The 16804-nt window shown below is 32.1% G+C and overlaps 1 pseudogene across 1 annotated transcript in view; it reads left to right on the forward strand.

Moving 5' to 3' along the window:
• Window positions 1-16804, forward strand: part of LOC108512167 (adhesion G protein-coupled receptor L3-like) — a 45564-nt pseudogene that overhangs the window by 16651 nt on the left and 12109 nt on the right. Inside the window, exon 4 of the transcript XR_001880511.1 lies at window positions 856-952. The product of XR_001880511.1 is annotated as an adhesion G protein-coupled receptor L3-like (transcript). The remainder of the gene's footprint in view (window positions 1-855; window positions 953-16804) is intronic.

The following is a 16804-nucleotide window of genomic DNA, read 5'->3' on the forward strand; positions in this document are numbered from 1 at the left end:
ATTTCTTACAACTATTTCAACCTTGGAAAAACTTCTGAAAATATTTTGTTTCTTCCTCACAAGATTGTTAATACTTTTTGGATCTATAACTCAATAAAATGGCATAACAGAATAAAACAGAAAAAAATCCCGCCAATGGAAAAAGTTTATAATATTTATTTTCTTGAATTATCTGACACTTAGAAATTTGAATTTAAGAATGTCAATAATAATATAAGAATTTTTAGTTATCTATAAAACTTCCTACTGAAGCAATGAATCAACTAACTTTATTTTCTTCAAAGAAAGAAAAGTCAGGATAGTTATGTAATCCCTAAAATTACATTGATCTTCCTATAAAAGTTATGAGAAATTTAAGGTTGGTGGCATTTTAATAATGTTCTCTTTTCTTTTCTTAGCAAACTCTTTTGCAAGATTCTGATTTCTTAAACTAAATATTTTGTTAGAACTGGCAATTTAATGCATATTTAAACATTCTCATTCCGATAAAATTTACAGTAAAAATTGTTTCACCTTGGAAATTAAAGTTTTCTAATTCTAACTGTCTGAAGATATATACGTCTGTATATCTTCAACATATTTAAGTTGGTATAGTACTTCACATTTATTTCTTTTTTCAGTTATAATTATCTTTGGTATATAAGCATTTAGGAATACAGTTAATGAGAACCATGTATTATCATGAATGTTATTTCTGATGTTCTCATGCTACTGTACTGCAAACATGTATTTGTTTATTTGTCAAATACTAGAAACAAACATCTCATGTAACTATGACAGAAAAGGAAAGAATGATTTGTGTGAAAATTCACTGTCTCATGAGTTCATTTTCTTTTTACCTTTTCCCCCACCCAGAGCCGAATCCGTAGAATGTGGAATGACACAGTTCGAAAGCAGTCAGAGTCTTCCTTTATTACTGGAGACATAAACAGTTCAGCGTCACTCAACAGAGGTAATTAGAAATAATTTTTCATATTTATTACTTTTCTGATTAAGGAGTTCTTAAATGCATTGCTTTATTTGTAACTTCTGAACCTGTTACACGTGATAGAAATATTTTAAGAACATAAAACTTGGTTGAGTGTAGCAATGTGTTCCTTATTCATAAGACACTTTTAAAAAAATCCTGAATTTTCCAGAAGTCTTTTCCAAAAGGAAATTAGAAAATAAGAAACTTTTTTTCCTAGTCATCTGCTGCTGCTATAAACGAGCACTGTCAGGCCTCATTGGAAGCAGTGAAAATGGGCAATTATGTGGCTATATAGTCGGCTAAGCATCATAGAGTTCCACATTGTCTTAGGTATAAAGCAATTTCATAGTCTTTGTGGAAGTAAAAGTATACTGTCTAATACATACTTAAGGCAACCTGTGTACTTGGAAAAAATCACATCTTAATATCTAAAAGACTTATCTGGATAATATTGGATATTTAAAGATTTAGGAGAAAGGATCCTTTGGGGTATATTATGATTTTTGTGTATGTGCTTGTGGTTCAGTGCTCCCTGGGCGGCATTTAGATTTTTGAAATGAAGAAATGAAGTTCCCTTAATCTATTGCTTTGTTTGTGGTTGAGTTTTTTTCCTTGATCTTATGTTCTCTCTCTCTCTCTTTCTCTCTCTCTCTCTCTTTCTGTGTGTGTATGTGTGGGGATATGATTAGAATTCATTTTGCTGCGGTAAAAATGACCAGATGCAATTTTGTGGAGACCAAGAGGCTACTACAGTCAGCAATGGGAAATATTTAGAATATAGTTTTATCCGGGAAGGAGGCATTTGTATGAATTTAAGTTATTTTATGATCAATATTATTATTTTATCCCCAAACTAGAATTATTATTTTGTTTTTAACTCATTTCTGTTAGTTATTTTGTTATATTTTATGCTACTTAGGAAGAAATAATGTAATAATTATAACATATGATTCAGAAACGTTCAGATGCTAGTACTCTCAATTATTTGTACTCAAGTAGGTTACATCTTATTTATATAAAGAAGTTAGGACAGGCAGTGTCAAGATTGAATTTGATGCAGGGATCCATGTTTTAATATAATCTTAATTGAGTTTCATGTGTTGTTTGGGGTAACAATATAGCAACTATAAACTAGTGATGATTTAAAATTATCTACATCACTTTTTCTTGATTAGTAAGAATAGTGAGTGAGAATATTCCTCCAAATATGAAGAAAATATATTAAAATAAAACAACTACCTCCTAGTATTTTGTTTCATTATTAGTTTGTTTTTATTGGCTAGAATATATTCATGTAGACAATATCTCTCAAGTATTCATCTTTTTCAATTGAGTTTTAACGTTTAGTTTGTGAAAATTTCTTTTAATATGAGTATTCTAACTTTTTGACATTACTTTTAAATCGTAAAGAACAAATTACTTACAAACACCTCCATAACCTAGGATTAATTTGCTTACAGATGACTAATTTTCTGTATTCTTTAAACAATTCCATATATAAGAAAATTTACTGCATGTTCCAAGAAAGAGAATTGTCCTTACCTATAGGATTTATTGATAGAACTATCTTGCATTTAAAGATCCTGGCAGCCATAGAATAACTATTGATTAAACAAAGAATGAAGTAATATGATTTTAATGATGAATTGTTTTTATATTGTTAGGATAAATAAAATATGTAAAATTATTATTTTGTCTAATACTGTTATCTAAATTCATGTAAAGATAATAAGGTATGTAAGTTAAGTAAAAACTGCTATGAATGGATACTATTTATGGGCTTAAAGTTAATCACTATATAACACTACATTTAGTTTCTTCCTTTTTAATTGCTTCTTCAGAATTTAATCAACTTGGAATATAGTGACGTGTGGGTAACTGGATCAATTTGAAATATATTTAAAGGAAATAGTATTATTTTATATTGGCTGGTGGTATGTTTAAGTCTGTTTATCAAAATCTCTAGTTTTAAAAGATATTTCATACAGTTATTAAAGGAAGGGTATACAATTTCTTGTGACATTGAATAAGTTACTTTAATGATGACTTTTTATAGAGAATTCAATTGAATTTGTCATTTAAAAGCTGCCCAGATAGTGATCATTTCATCAGGATATATATTCTTCCTTTCACTTAGTGACTTTATTGGTGCTAGAAATCATAGTGATCTTCTTCATTTCCTATATTAATTTCTTAGTGCCCCTCAAGTCAGAAGCTCCTAGTTTTATTCTCATCTTGTTTTTTTAATCTTAGATAAGTGGACTACTTGAAATTTTGTTTCTTCATATTGTATCTCTGAAGATAGTCTTTAACCTCCTTCTTTAATCTTGTCTTATTTCCCAGGGTCCTATCTTCCCTGCATTCAGGCGTGTGTATCATATTTAGGTAGGTGACATCCAAGATTCATCTTTTCAGAAAAATAGTCACCTCAGCAACATAATTATTCACTCCTGTTTATTCAATAGATTATATTCTCTATTACTAAAATAAAAATCTTAGATACTACATCTTTACATCTTCATATATTCTAACTTCCCATTCATTTAGTTTTTTATAGATAGTGTTTTTATTTTAAATTCAGACCCCATTTTCCTTTCTTTCTAAGTTAGATATATTAAATCTCTTATTTTTGTCTTTAAGATAGTTCTGACCCTTGAAAACGACAACCTGTTGTCCAAAATTGGTCCTATTTTAATTTAGGTTTTCTTTCCTGTTCATTCCACTGGCCAATTCATCAAAAGAGTATTATTTTATATTTTTGTATGTTTTATCATCTATTCTTACAAACAAGAATCAATCATTATTGTCTTTAGGATCCATTAGGAATAAAGAATACATCATACAGTGTAGAACTACTTCTCAATGGTATTTATTTTTTTAAACCATCTCAAATATTCTGTTCTTGAATTAGCTTGTTGTGTCGTAAGTATGAGATTACCTTTCTAGATTTCCCAGTGTGATAAATTTGATTACTATTGGGATTTTACTCCTTGGAAGCATGTGAAACCTTGGAAGATTTATTGATATAATAATTTTCAATGAGTATATTAATTCCTTTTATTCTCTTTGGAAGTTTGTTGTTTCATAACTTTATCTTTTAAAATCTTTCATTAAAATTGTACTTTGAATATCTATAAATATGAATGTATTTCACAAAATGTTTTCTATACATTTTCAAATATTTTTCTCCAGCCAACTTGTTTTGCACAATGTTACACACTTAGACAAATTCAGAATTCCTTGAGGCCAATACCCCAGCACTATTATCAAGTTAACTTTAGCAATCCAGCTGAATACACAAGTAGAAGGAGCTTTAGAAGAGCTGTAAGGTGATGGTTGATTATAGAGAGTTTCAAAAAAGATTAACTCTACGCCAAACCCAAGTTTTCACAAACTTATAGGACTTCAGGATGGTTATTCATTGGTTCATTTAAATATTTACTGTTTTGCTCATACCTTGAAGGTTTAGTCAGCACTCAATCCCCAGTCTCCTCCCAGGGCTGCTGGAAATCTAATTCAAATCTCTAGTAGCTCCAACTTTCTGGTAGCGGTAAAGATGACTTGTAACTGGTCTTTTCCACCCATAACTCCTACCAATAATCTCTGCAGGCCAAATCTTATCTTGAGCTATGTATTTATTTACTTTTATTTTATTTTATTCATTTTTTTCATTTATTTTTGAGACAGAGTCTTGCTCCGTCACCCAGGCTGGAGTGCAGTGGCATGATCTCAGCTCACTGCAACCTCCACCTCCCCAGTTCAAGCAATTCTCCTGCCTCAGCCTCCTCAGTAGCTAGGATTACAGACATGCACCACCACACCCGGCTAATTTTTGTAATTTTAGTAGAGACAGGGTTTCACCATGTTGGCCAGACTGGTCTTGAACTCCTGACCTCGTGATCAACCCACCTCGGCCTCCCAAAGTGCTGGGATTACAGGAGTGAGCCACTGCGCTCGGCTATTTTTATTTTTTTGAGTCAGGGTGTCCCTCTGTCACCCAGTTTGGAGTGCAATGGCATGATCATAGCTCAGTGAAGCCTCGAACTCCTGGGCTCAAGTGATCCTCCTGCTTCAGCCTCTTGAGTAGCTAGAACTACAGGCTCCCACACCATTTCTTTTTTTTTCTACTTTTTTTAGAGATAGGGTTTTGCTATGATGCCCAGGCTGGTCTTGAAGTCCTGGCCTCAAGCAATCCTTCTGCCTCAGTCTCCCAAAGTGCTGGGATTACAGACAAGAGCCACAGTGCCCAACCTAGAACTATTTAGATTAACAATGTCTCTAAAACTTTAGTTTTATCTAAAATTTTACTTTGATCCAAAAATGAAACGTTTACTGAGAAATTTCCTCTGACAGTGGCATGAGTTGTTAAATATTTCTATTTTTTTGTAACTCTATATAAAAATTAGGATATTTTCTGAAATTAGGCTTTATCTTATCATAAATATTATATTGGTTAGGCTTTATGTCATTATAAATATTTTATTGGCTTTATCTCATCATAAAGATTATATTTTCATTTTCTTTTATTTAATTAGTTAGATTGAGGTCAGAAACTTCCCTTTGAAAATCAAGTTTTGCTAGGTAGCTCTTACCAATATGGATCTTTGAATCACAAAAGAGTGCCCCATTCTCATCCCAGCCCTGAAGTTATTGCAAAAATATGCAATTTGAGTGATAGAATTAGAAAAATGGGCATTTTTTTTTTCTTCTGGAACAATTGCTTGGCTAGCATCATGGGTTTTTATTTTTCCCTGAACTATCCTACATCTTGTCAACCTCCCACACAAGTTAATTTGATTTAGATTTTTATGCATAGAGATCTGACTACTAAGGGTGTATTTATTTAAGCCAAATTTAGTTGTTATATGTAGGAAGACTGATCTGTAGATGTGTAACACTTATTTATAAATGCTGATGGATTCTCTTTTCAGAGTTCAGATCTTTATTAATCTGCAAAAGCATTCTCAGTAAATATATGTAATTGACAAAACTGTGATTGCCTATGACAATGGATTTATTTTAATAGATTTTTTAAGGGTAAATTTTGGCTTGTAGCTTTGCTGCAAGTGGCTTTGCTACCTGCTGAAAGGTGACCCCACCTGTTAGGAGTATGGTTGATACAGAGGGGAAAGATGCTGCTATCAAATAGATATTTGCAAGTAGTTGACCTACTCATTTTAGTTTTGCATAATAGTTCTAAGAATGGACACCTGAGTTTTAATCCAGAGACTTCTGGCAAATTGCTTAACTTCTCAGGGTCTGTGCGATAGGTAAATAAATAGTACTCACTTCCAAAGGTCCTTGAGAGGAGTAAATGAATATATTAATATGTAAATTGCTTACAACAGGGCCTGGAACATAGTTATTATTATTTTATTCAGAAGTTCACTTATACTTTCTAAAAAATGAAAACTTGTCCTTGCTAGTGCTCTCAAGTAATCAGATACTAAAATCCATCATTCACTACGGAAGTTTTGTTTTCATTTTTATTTTGCAGAAATAAGTGGGAAGAATGAAGTGGTTAACTGAATGTCAAGTAAAATAAATGATTGTGCTACCCTGGAGCCTAACAAAAAATAAAATAATAAAACTGAATTGTCGCTTCTAAATTAGAAATTAAATACACATTGCATCTGCTTATTTGTATTTCCCACGTTTGATTTATAACTATGTTTTAGCATCAAAGAAATAAAGGTAATATATTTCTTCTCCCTACCTTAGACAATGACATAAGCAAACACTGCCTTCACTTTTCTTCTAAGCCCTGTCCTGTCCCTTCAGAGGCTTAGAGAACACTATTCCAATTCAGACAGCTCTGCTAAATAACCAATTATGTAGTGGAGCAGGGATGTGGCTCAGACCTGTTTTTAACAAAAGTTTTCTCAGAGCCTGTATTGTCTTTCCCAGGAGGTAGGTCACTGAGGCAGAAGAAACCTCAAAATAAATCACCTGCCCTCCCATTAATATTCAAGCTTCTAAACATATTTTGCTTTTATGTTTTTAAAGAAAAATTGCAAATGAAAAAAATTTAAGTGGTGTTTTACTGCGATTAGTAATTTATATAAATTAAAGCTACTAGGGCAAAACACTCATACTCATTCACTGTTGTTTATTAATGTCAATAAATATAATTTGGCTTATATGCATAAAATAGGCTGTATTGCCCAAAAGTCTTGCTGTTCTGAAGGATTATAAAATCATTGGTTGTAAATATTAACCAGCTCCTAATATAATCTGACATCTACTTATGAAATTTGCAAAAACAGTGAATACTGTGCCCATGGAACTTGCATAGCTAACAAATCAGAGTAACCTATATAACAAACTATTCTTATTTTGAACAAGCATTATACTGATATGAATGCAAATATAAGTATTCAATGACATAGGTAAATTTTTCTTTTGAGAAATACTGTTATGTCTAGTAGGTCTATAATTTTGTTCTTTATATTCTGTGTAAATGAGGCAACAGCGTTCTGTGTGTGTATATATATATGCAAAGGATATATATACACAAAAAAGATAAATATATACACACAAAGGATATATATGTACATGTTATCAGTAGACACAATCAGAAAAGGAACAATAACATAAAGAAGCCCGTGTTAGGAAAATCAGTTTAATAACACAAAGGCAAAAATAGGCTCAGATTTTTAAAGTGAGATGCTGAGTCAAAGAGATAATTAAACAAGGCTGTTAATATCCAGGTTTTTAACCCAAGGAAGCCAAATAATTTTCAGAGTTAACTCTTCATTCAAGTGGCAAAATGAAATATATGAAATATTAATGTCCAATCAATCCAGGGCAAAGGTCCTTGGCTATAAATTGTTGGCAGGATCTGAAAAAGAAATATCTTCATATTGCTTACTCAGCAAGTCCTTCTTATGCATTACATTCAACTTTGTCTGTGATATGACTCTTCCAAGTAATCCAGTCTCTCACAGCCAACTAAACAATAATAAACAGTTTGTATTCATTATTATTAACCTAAAGCTCTCATAGATCCTTTTAAAAAGAGAAGTTTGTAAAATTCTATTTAATTTCCTTTTGTTTATTGATTTATTACCTTATTACCTCACATATTATGAGCAGTATTCCTCACCTCTATTATGAATCAGACAAGCTGCAGTGAGCTACCTTGATAAATTCTAAATATAAGTGCTATAGAATATTTCCGCTTAGCTCTAAAATATTACTATTTGTTTCATGTAAGTTATTGAGGACATAATTTTAAAATTTCTTTTCTTAGAGTTAAGTGTGAAGATTCCAACTTAGGAGTTGCTGGTGTTCCTTTCTCTGATAGAGCACAATATACCTCTTTATATTTGTTGATAATTTGGTGTTTCTTCTTTAGTATGTGTGTAATCATTTGCATATTGTATTCTGTTCATTATTTATTATCCGTTTTCTTTATATCCGTGAAGACGCTGAGTTTCTTGGTAGTCAAAGTAACTTGTCCAAGATCACATGACTATTAAAGGCAACATCTAGATTCCAAACAAGGTCTTTCCAACCCCAAAGCCCTATACAGGGTAACAAAACATTCATTCTTTCCATATAATGACAATTTTCGTGAAGTTGAAGATTAGAATATATTCATAATTGTTTGAAGGAAGTATTTCAAAGTGACCTTTATTTTTATCACCTAATATGGGAAATAGATATTCTTAACAGTGAAGTTATTCACATCTTTATTTCTAAAATTCCTTCAGGTATTATTCATTTGCTTCCATTTTATTTTATTCTAAGCACAGTTTTTTAGAGTGGATTCTTCCTATCCATGTAAGGAAGAAAACTCGAAAAAACTGAATATATGAGGACATAGATTGGCAAACCACATATTACTTTTACAAAACTATTTGATCTAGAATATGTTGAATTATTATACATTATTGCCCAATTGTAGGGCTTAGATTGTAAGAAGAATTTCATTGTCATTCTTCTTTCTTGGAAGCTTTCAAGGTATTTTATTTTTAGAATCTTTTTTATTTTAATTTAAAATTTTTATATTTCAGTACAAGGATGAACATTTTGGTGAGGGCAAAGATTATGTTAGAAAACAGGTAAATAGCTTTTCCCTATAATCATATAGTGATAGAAAAGATATAACTTTTCCCAGATCTTTTACTCCTGAATTTGATATTTTTTGAAGCTGTGCCCTTTTCTGTCAGGACAATACAGTAATGCCTGGAATAAGTAGAATATATATTTCAGTTGAAATTGCAGTGATAATATTATCAATTAAACTTTTATTATTGTATTGCTAATTCTGGTTTTAACAAAAAGTATGATATGCTTTATAATTCAAAATTTTAAAACAAATTAAAACCTGAACTGTGTCTGCCATCTGGAAAAATGTTCCTGCTAATACTGTAAACATAAGGTTGTGACGATATAAATACCGTATATAATATTCAAAGTTAATTATAGCAGAGTCATCATTGGTTCAAATTGTTTTTCTAAGAAATAGGCTGTATTAATTTCTGTCTGCTATTGTGAGGTAAATGGGAGTTAACTCAATTATCTAAAAAATTAAAATGTGAAAGGAGGATATATGTTTAGCAAGGGGAAAAAGGCCTCATTGGAAAAAAAAAGTACTTAAATTGTAACAACCAATATTGGGTAGTATTTGATTAAATTAGCTCCTGTTGAATTGCATACAAAGGCTTGTACTTTATATAGCTCAGCTTTATATACTACATGCCATTTAAAAGTTTGTTTATGTGATAGCTTCTCCTATGAATTTTTATAATAATCTTTCTTCATAGTTTGTCATAATAAGGAATGTGGCCACTTTAGAATGTAAGACAAGTCAGCTACCACGTTCATAGAAGGTAATTTACAACCCTGGAAAATCACTGGAGAATTAAGAAAGAGTTGAGAGGATATATAGATTGAAGGAAGATAGTCAATCTTGATTTAGAAAAATAGAAACAATATGTTTCCTGAATCAGCCCCAGTCTAAATAGAAAGAGCTGACTATGATCATAGTATAAAATAAGCCTTCTGTAACATTATCAAAAATCTCTTTATTCATGGATACCTTATTTGAATTCACGTCTATTTTGTTCAGGCACACTATTTTCAAATATAGGTTCCAATTTAAAAGATCAAATTTTAGTCACGACAGACCTTCTGCATATAAGATTATATAATTTGCACAATATTAAAAATGCACCAATATTGGGCAGTGAGTTATACTACATGTCATATTTTTTCACTTTGGTAAATTATTTTATCTTTATTAATAATACTTTCATTTGTTCTGTATTTTATTTCAGAACAAATTCACAAGCAATGTGTGAGTAACAGATAAATATAGCTATAGGATTGACTACATACCATTAGCAGACTATCGAATAATCTGATTTAGAGGAAATGAATTGAGTTGCTACTGTGTGAATGACAAAGATAAATATTTTTTGCTAAGTGCCTTTAATTTACTAAAAAGAACTGCAGTTTACTGCTATTTTGCCTGTGGTTAAGGAAAATTGCCCCAGGATTTCCAGACTCAGTATTTTTTGAGTACTATGCAAAAGAATTCAAAATGTGCAAGTTAAAAGAAGACAGAAATACATGGCTTTGACTGCAAAAGATGAGCTTTAGAGATTAATAAATTACTAATAAGAGTCCCTCACTTCTGCAGACCAACCACTTTCTCTGTTTTGAAGCAGATTCACCAACAATTCTGAGTTTCAATCCTACCATTGTTGGCTTAAGCAGTTGGAAAACCTAAAATCTCTAAAGCGCTTTGGTTTCTAGCTAATTATATGAATAATATCATTGAACATCTAATGACAGTAGTTTTCTCATTTGCAATATGATAATGTGTTGCATAATATGGAAAAATACTAAATATAAAACCTTAAAATTTTAAAATCATAGTTCAGATTTTAGATTAAAGAAGGAGTTTTTAAAAAAAAATAATAATGATCACAACCTATAAGAAAAAGACAGATAAAGTCATTGTCTCAACATTGAAACAGTACTCACATAAGCCATTGGGAGAAAGTGTAAACAACATATATAAAAAACAAAATGCTAGTGCCCATGTTGTATAAAGAATGTCTACAAATTAATAAATGAAATTCAAACACTCAATAGAAATGTGAGCAAAAGAACAGACAACTCACAAAAAAGAAACCCTTATAGCAAATAAACATATGAAAAATTACCCACCTTTATAGTAATAAGAAATGCAGAGTATAACAGTGATATGAAATATTTTATACTCTATCTGATTGGCAAAAATGTCAGTCTGACATTACTAAATCCTAGCAAGAATTTGAGAGAATAAGTGCACTCTTCATGGGAAAGTGAATTGTACAAGCACATTTGACAGCACTTTGGCAGTATGTTACTTCAATAAGCTGAAAATGTGCACAAGATATGACCTAGTGATTTGACTTTTAAGTATTTATTGTGGAAAAACTCGTGTCTGAACAAGAAGACACATATGTAGCCAGTTAGTACAAAATAAGAGGAATTGAAGAGGTAACTTCTAGGGTTTCCAACTCTGAATCTTCAGATTTGTATGTTAAAAGAGGCAACACCTCTGAATTCAGACTGTGTCATTTTATATTGAACTAACAATAACTTAATCTGTACTTCAGAGAAAATGTGTCATTGAAATCCATATTAATGGATTCCCAGTGAATGAATTAGCTATTAAAAGAAGCTGAAGTATCTCCAAACGATTTGAATGAAATTTAATAGGCAGGTTGATTAAAATTTAATAGCAAACTTGTTGGCTATTAAAAGTGCACAGTGTGATACATCAAGATGTCAGCTCTTCAATGTATGACTTTAGAAAAAAAAGATTAAGTTGTTCTTAGCGTTTAATGAAATATTTCTTTTTTGACTCTTTGTAATTTCATTGTTCTAATTAAAACATTAAAATCTAAAATTATGGATTCTATGATTTTAAAACTTATGTAACTTTGAAAGGTGTCATGTAGATTCTATTCGTTGTTTTTTTTAAAAAGTGACTTGGTATTGATTCGTATAGCTATCCCTGTTTTGTAAAGTAGCCCAACCAAGTTGAACTAATCATTGTTTGCACCTTCTGTAGATTGTTTATATGTGTTGATATTGTTTTGCTACACCAAAAAGCTAAAAATAGGAAACAAAATACTTAAAATAGGCAATGCCTACTGAATCCGTTCTCTGTAATTCTGAAGCTTCTTCTTTTGTCTATTTACTTTCTTTTTTATTCATTTATTTTATATAATTTAATAGAAGAATATGAAAACAAAGTAATTCAATATTATCAGAAAGTGTATGGAAAAATTAATGAACTCCTACAAGGCTCCTAATAAAATTATGTTGAAACATTTTTTGAGGAAGAGGATCCTAAAAAATATTTTGAAAATCACAGATTTAAACATACTGAAATAAAACTACCAGAGGTCATGTGTGACCTTGAATAAATTATAAATACCTCAGCCTGTGATTCTTTATGTATTAAATAATGGTGGTAGATTAGATGATGTTAAAAATCGTATTCAGTTATAAATTTTGAGTTATAACCTTTCTCCATAATGCAATCTTACAGTCAATTAGGTGATATAAATATAACGTATATTTGGAGTACTTCTAATTTACTTTTTTCAGTTTTCTTGTTTATATTGTATTTTACTCACTAAGGAAAGAAACTTACCTCTTATTCCTTTATACCAGTTTTTTAATTCTTTGTAAAAGAAATAAAAGCCACTGGACTCTTTCATCAGAAGGAAGTGCAGACATGTGAATGTGCACAATTTAGCATACAAACATATACCTAAACCATTTTACATGCAGTGTTAAGGATTTCCCAGCTTCGTAGATCTCATCTGCCTGTGAAAAGATCCCTTGCTTTATACTGAAGTTATGTTCTAATGCCCTAGAAAATACAACCATTAGAAAAACTTTTTTTTCCTGTTACAAATTAAGTCTCCACTGTGGGGCAAAATTAAGGTCTGAAAACAAAAGTAGAGAGACATCACTCAGTTTTATGTTTTATGCAAAACTCTAATTTATATACATTAATGTATATATTAGAAATGACTTCATAAGAAATGTTGTGTCAAGATAAAGAAGAGAGAAACATGAGGGACCGGACTGGAAGATATTAGAGAAGAAAGAACCATCAGAGTATAACTGTTTTATTAGGATAAAGCAAACAGAACATTTGTCATCTTAAATATTTATAAATACAAGAATTTGAAAATTGAGGCATCTTGCTATATGACTATTGATGAATGGTTGTATTCAGTTGGTTCATTAGATCACCAAAGTTTTGAATTTTAAAACTTTGGCCATTCAATATGATCAAACCAGAATGTAAGTGCATTTAAAAAAAGAAATAAAGTCTGAGGTCAGAGTAGAGTGGCAATTCAAGTTATTTTAAGATCTTTTCAGTATGCCTTTTGTTAGCCTGCTGTCAAGAAGAAGCGTTGTTTGAATTATGTTTCTGAATGATAGATTCAAGTGAGATCCAACTGTCATCCTTTTTCAGATGTGTTTTTTACTTTACAGTTTCAAAGCACATCATTCAGCCTTAGATTTCCAGTCCTCGGTTACACTGAACCAGCCCAGACAGTGCTGTCATTCAGGGCCTCCCAATGTCAAAACACCTATTCTATTTTCATAAGAAAAAAAAAAAAATCACAGTTTTGTGTTAAAACTATACATTTGAGAAGAGTGTGACTCATTATTTCATTCAAAATTCACTCATTCACAATTTTTGTATCAGTCTAGATCTTCAGGTATAAATGAAGTAAAAAAAGAAGAGAACCCTTCTTAAAATGACTATGATTTTAACTGAATCTATTTCAGTGGCTTTAGGATCTGACTTTCTTCTAAATATGTGTTAAAGGAACTTCCCCAAGTTTTCAATATAGAATACGAAAATCATTTTGCTTTGTATCTCACTTTCATCAGAAATAAAAATTTTGTGCTGAGCCTTCTATTGAAAACCATGGTAATGATTCACATATATTGTTTTCCTTTATTGTTTATTTAGTTATTGAGACAGGGTCTTGCTTTGTCGCCCAGGCTGGAATGCAGTGGTGTGATCTCAGCTAACTGCAACCTCTGCCTTCCAGGCTTAGGAGATCCTCCTGCCTCAGCCTCCTGAGTAGCTGGTACTATAGGCATGCTCCACCATGCCTGGCCAATTTTTTTGTATTTTCAGTAGAGACGGGATTTCACCATGCTGGCCAGGCTGATATTGAGCTCCTGACCTCAAGTAATCCACCCATCTCAGCCTCCCGAGGTGTTGGGTTACAGGCATGAGACACTATGCCGTGCTTGATACACATATATTATAATTCAATCTTAAATAATCTTCCATGGCTTTATTAGAGGGCTAATTCTTGTTTCTGATAGCAATTAAGCAAGTATGACTAGACCGTAGCCAGGAGTTTGTGAGTTAAATGATTAAGGAACTGTCATTTTCACATAGCCACTTTATTTTTAACCCAAATTTGAGCTTTTTACTTTGAGTCATGGCAGGTAGTGAGTTGTTTTTTGTTTTGTTTTGTTTTGTTTTCTGTTGTTATCCACAGTTAGTATTCAGGTAGCCTTTTGTATTGCCAAATAACATATGATTGTCTATTTCTGCTTTTAAAGTTTAGATAGTAGAGTACCTGGTATAGGATTAGAAGGAAATAAATTACATTAGGAACTGGACAATTGACACTATTAAACAATTTACTAAAATTATAAGACAACTCATAATGGATAAATTTGATTTAATTTTATATTTTCAAGGTGTCGTCAATTTCACGTAAGTTTTTTCATTAATTAAACAAATATTTTTTTGAGTTCTAGGGACTATTTAGATACTTGATGTAGAGCAGTGAAAACCCCTGTATATTGCTTTTCCATGGTGCCTCTCCATTCCAGGAAAAATTAGCACATGAACATTCTTTTCTCATATGTAATATTGTAACTATCTCGTCCTCCCTGAGCCCCCAAAATTCACCATCGTATGTATGTCTTCAAACTGACTAACGAGTAAGCCCAACTTTTCAGCTGAGAAACAGTGACAGATGGTCTGTAAACACTGAACTTCTTGGAAGTCTTCAACAGTTTCACAGCTATTAGAAGGGAAGTTTACAAATCAGAAGCTGGTTGGAAGGAAGAGGAAGAGACAGGGTAGACAGAATCCTGGAAGACAGTATTAGAATTAAAAATGACCTAAGTCAATTGAGGAGACAGCCAAAAGCAAACAGAATAGACTTCAGCAAAGGCAAGAGAAATGCAGTGCAGCTACAGAGAAAAGACAAAAGTAACTTTGCACATAAAAGGGGGAGGAAGACAGCTTCTGTGCAAGTTTTTAGTTAAAAGATCTAGGCATTGGCAGAAAGCTAGGTTTTGTTTTCAACACAGTCAGTGCTACTATTCAGAAGTATAATTGAAATGCTTACTTAGTGAGTGTGGACTGTAGGAACTATAGGATAGTACCTTCCAGAAAAATTGTACTTGTTTGGTAGAGCGATAGGAAGCATGTCCTCTCGAGGTCACTCCGAGTCCTAAATAGTCATGGAAAAGTATTTAATTCTTTTTTTTTTTTAGGCGGGGTCTCGCTCTGTCGCTGGGGCTGGAGTGCAGTGGCCGGATCTCAGCTCACTGCAAGCTCCGCCTCCCGGGTTCCCGCCATTCTCCTGCTTCAGCCTCCGGAGTAGCTGGGACTACAGGCGCCCGCCACCTCGCCCGGCTAGATTTTGTATTTTTTAGTAGAGACGGGGTTTCACCGTGTTAGGCAAGATGATCTCGATCTCCTGACCTCGTGATCCGCCCGTCTCGGCCTCCCAAAGTGCTGGGATTACAGGCTTGAGCCACCGCGCCCGGCCTAAAGTATTTAATTCTTACATTAGTTGAATCAAATGAGGAAGAAGTGTTTGATTACTCAGACATACCCCTTACTCTTTCATACTAACAAACCCACAGAGATTGTCTGTGTCTTTATACACTTTGAAAAACACTAATCATCAAATTCCATTTCTTTCTTTTTTGTTTCTGTTGCTGAAGACCTCATTTGAATTATAACTCTCCATTTGCAGAGTTAATTTCAGAAACAATAATTACATTGATTTCAAATGTTGCATAAGGCATGAAAGTGAGTGCTAGACAATAAAGAAGCAAGTGATTTTTAAGTAGCGATTATTTTCTTTTGTCAGGAAAAGGTCCTTAATAACAAGGGTAAAGAGGAACATGCATTTTCCTTAATACTTTTATGTTGTTTTTTATAAGTCTTTATATGGTTTCAGTGTAACCAGCAGATAGATCTCCAGTTATGACTGCGTGACATTCATTATGGCTACAGATCAATAACTGATTCTGGATTACATTGAGATGTGAAGAAGCAACCTACCAAAGCCACATGGCTGAGACTAAATATTGTTCCATGTAGCCACCATTGTGTCGTAACACTTAGCTATATAGTATTTCTGCCATTGTTGCTGGATTTTCCAGCTTTGCAGAAATGATGGAAAAATAAAATGAACTTTAAAACTGTCTTCTCAGATTAATAGTTTCACTGATCAAAGTAGTTTTAAAATACATTCAAAATTAGAAAACACTTACAAAAACTGACAAGGAAGCTTATGCCAGGATAGATATTACCACATAGAATATTTTTAAAATCTTTGATAGTTTCATTAGAATTCCAGTATAAAACTCCTCTTTCTTTGTATGATTAATCCTTTTTTGTTCTTGTATTCTTGGCTTTTCAATAAAGTGAATGATAAACACAGAAACCAGAAAGTTGAGTCATCCGCTTCTTGCTTGCGTTTGATTCTTCCCAAATCAATTGTTCCTTGTTCAAAAGTGCATTTTTCTTTTTTT

This window comes from Rhinopithecus bieti, unplaced genomic scaffold (assembly GCF_001698545.2).
Source record: "Rhinopithecus bieti isolate Rb0 unplaced genomic scaffold, ASM169854v2 scaffold_29877, whole genome shotgun sequence".
Classification (NCBI taxonomy): domain Eukaryota; kingdom Metazoa; phylum Chordata; class Mammalia; order Primates; family Cercopithecidae; genus Rhinopithecus; species Rhinopithecus bieti.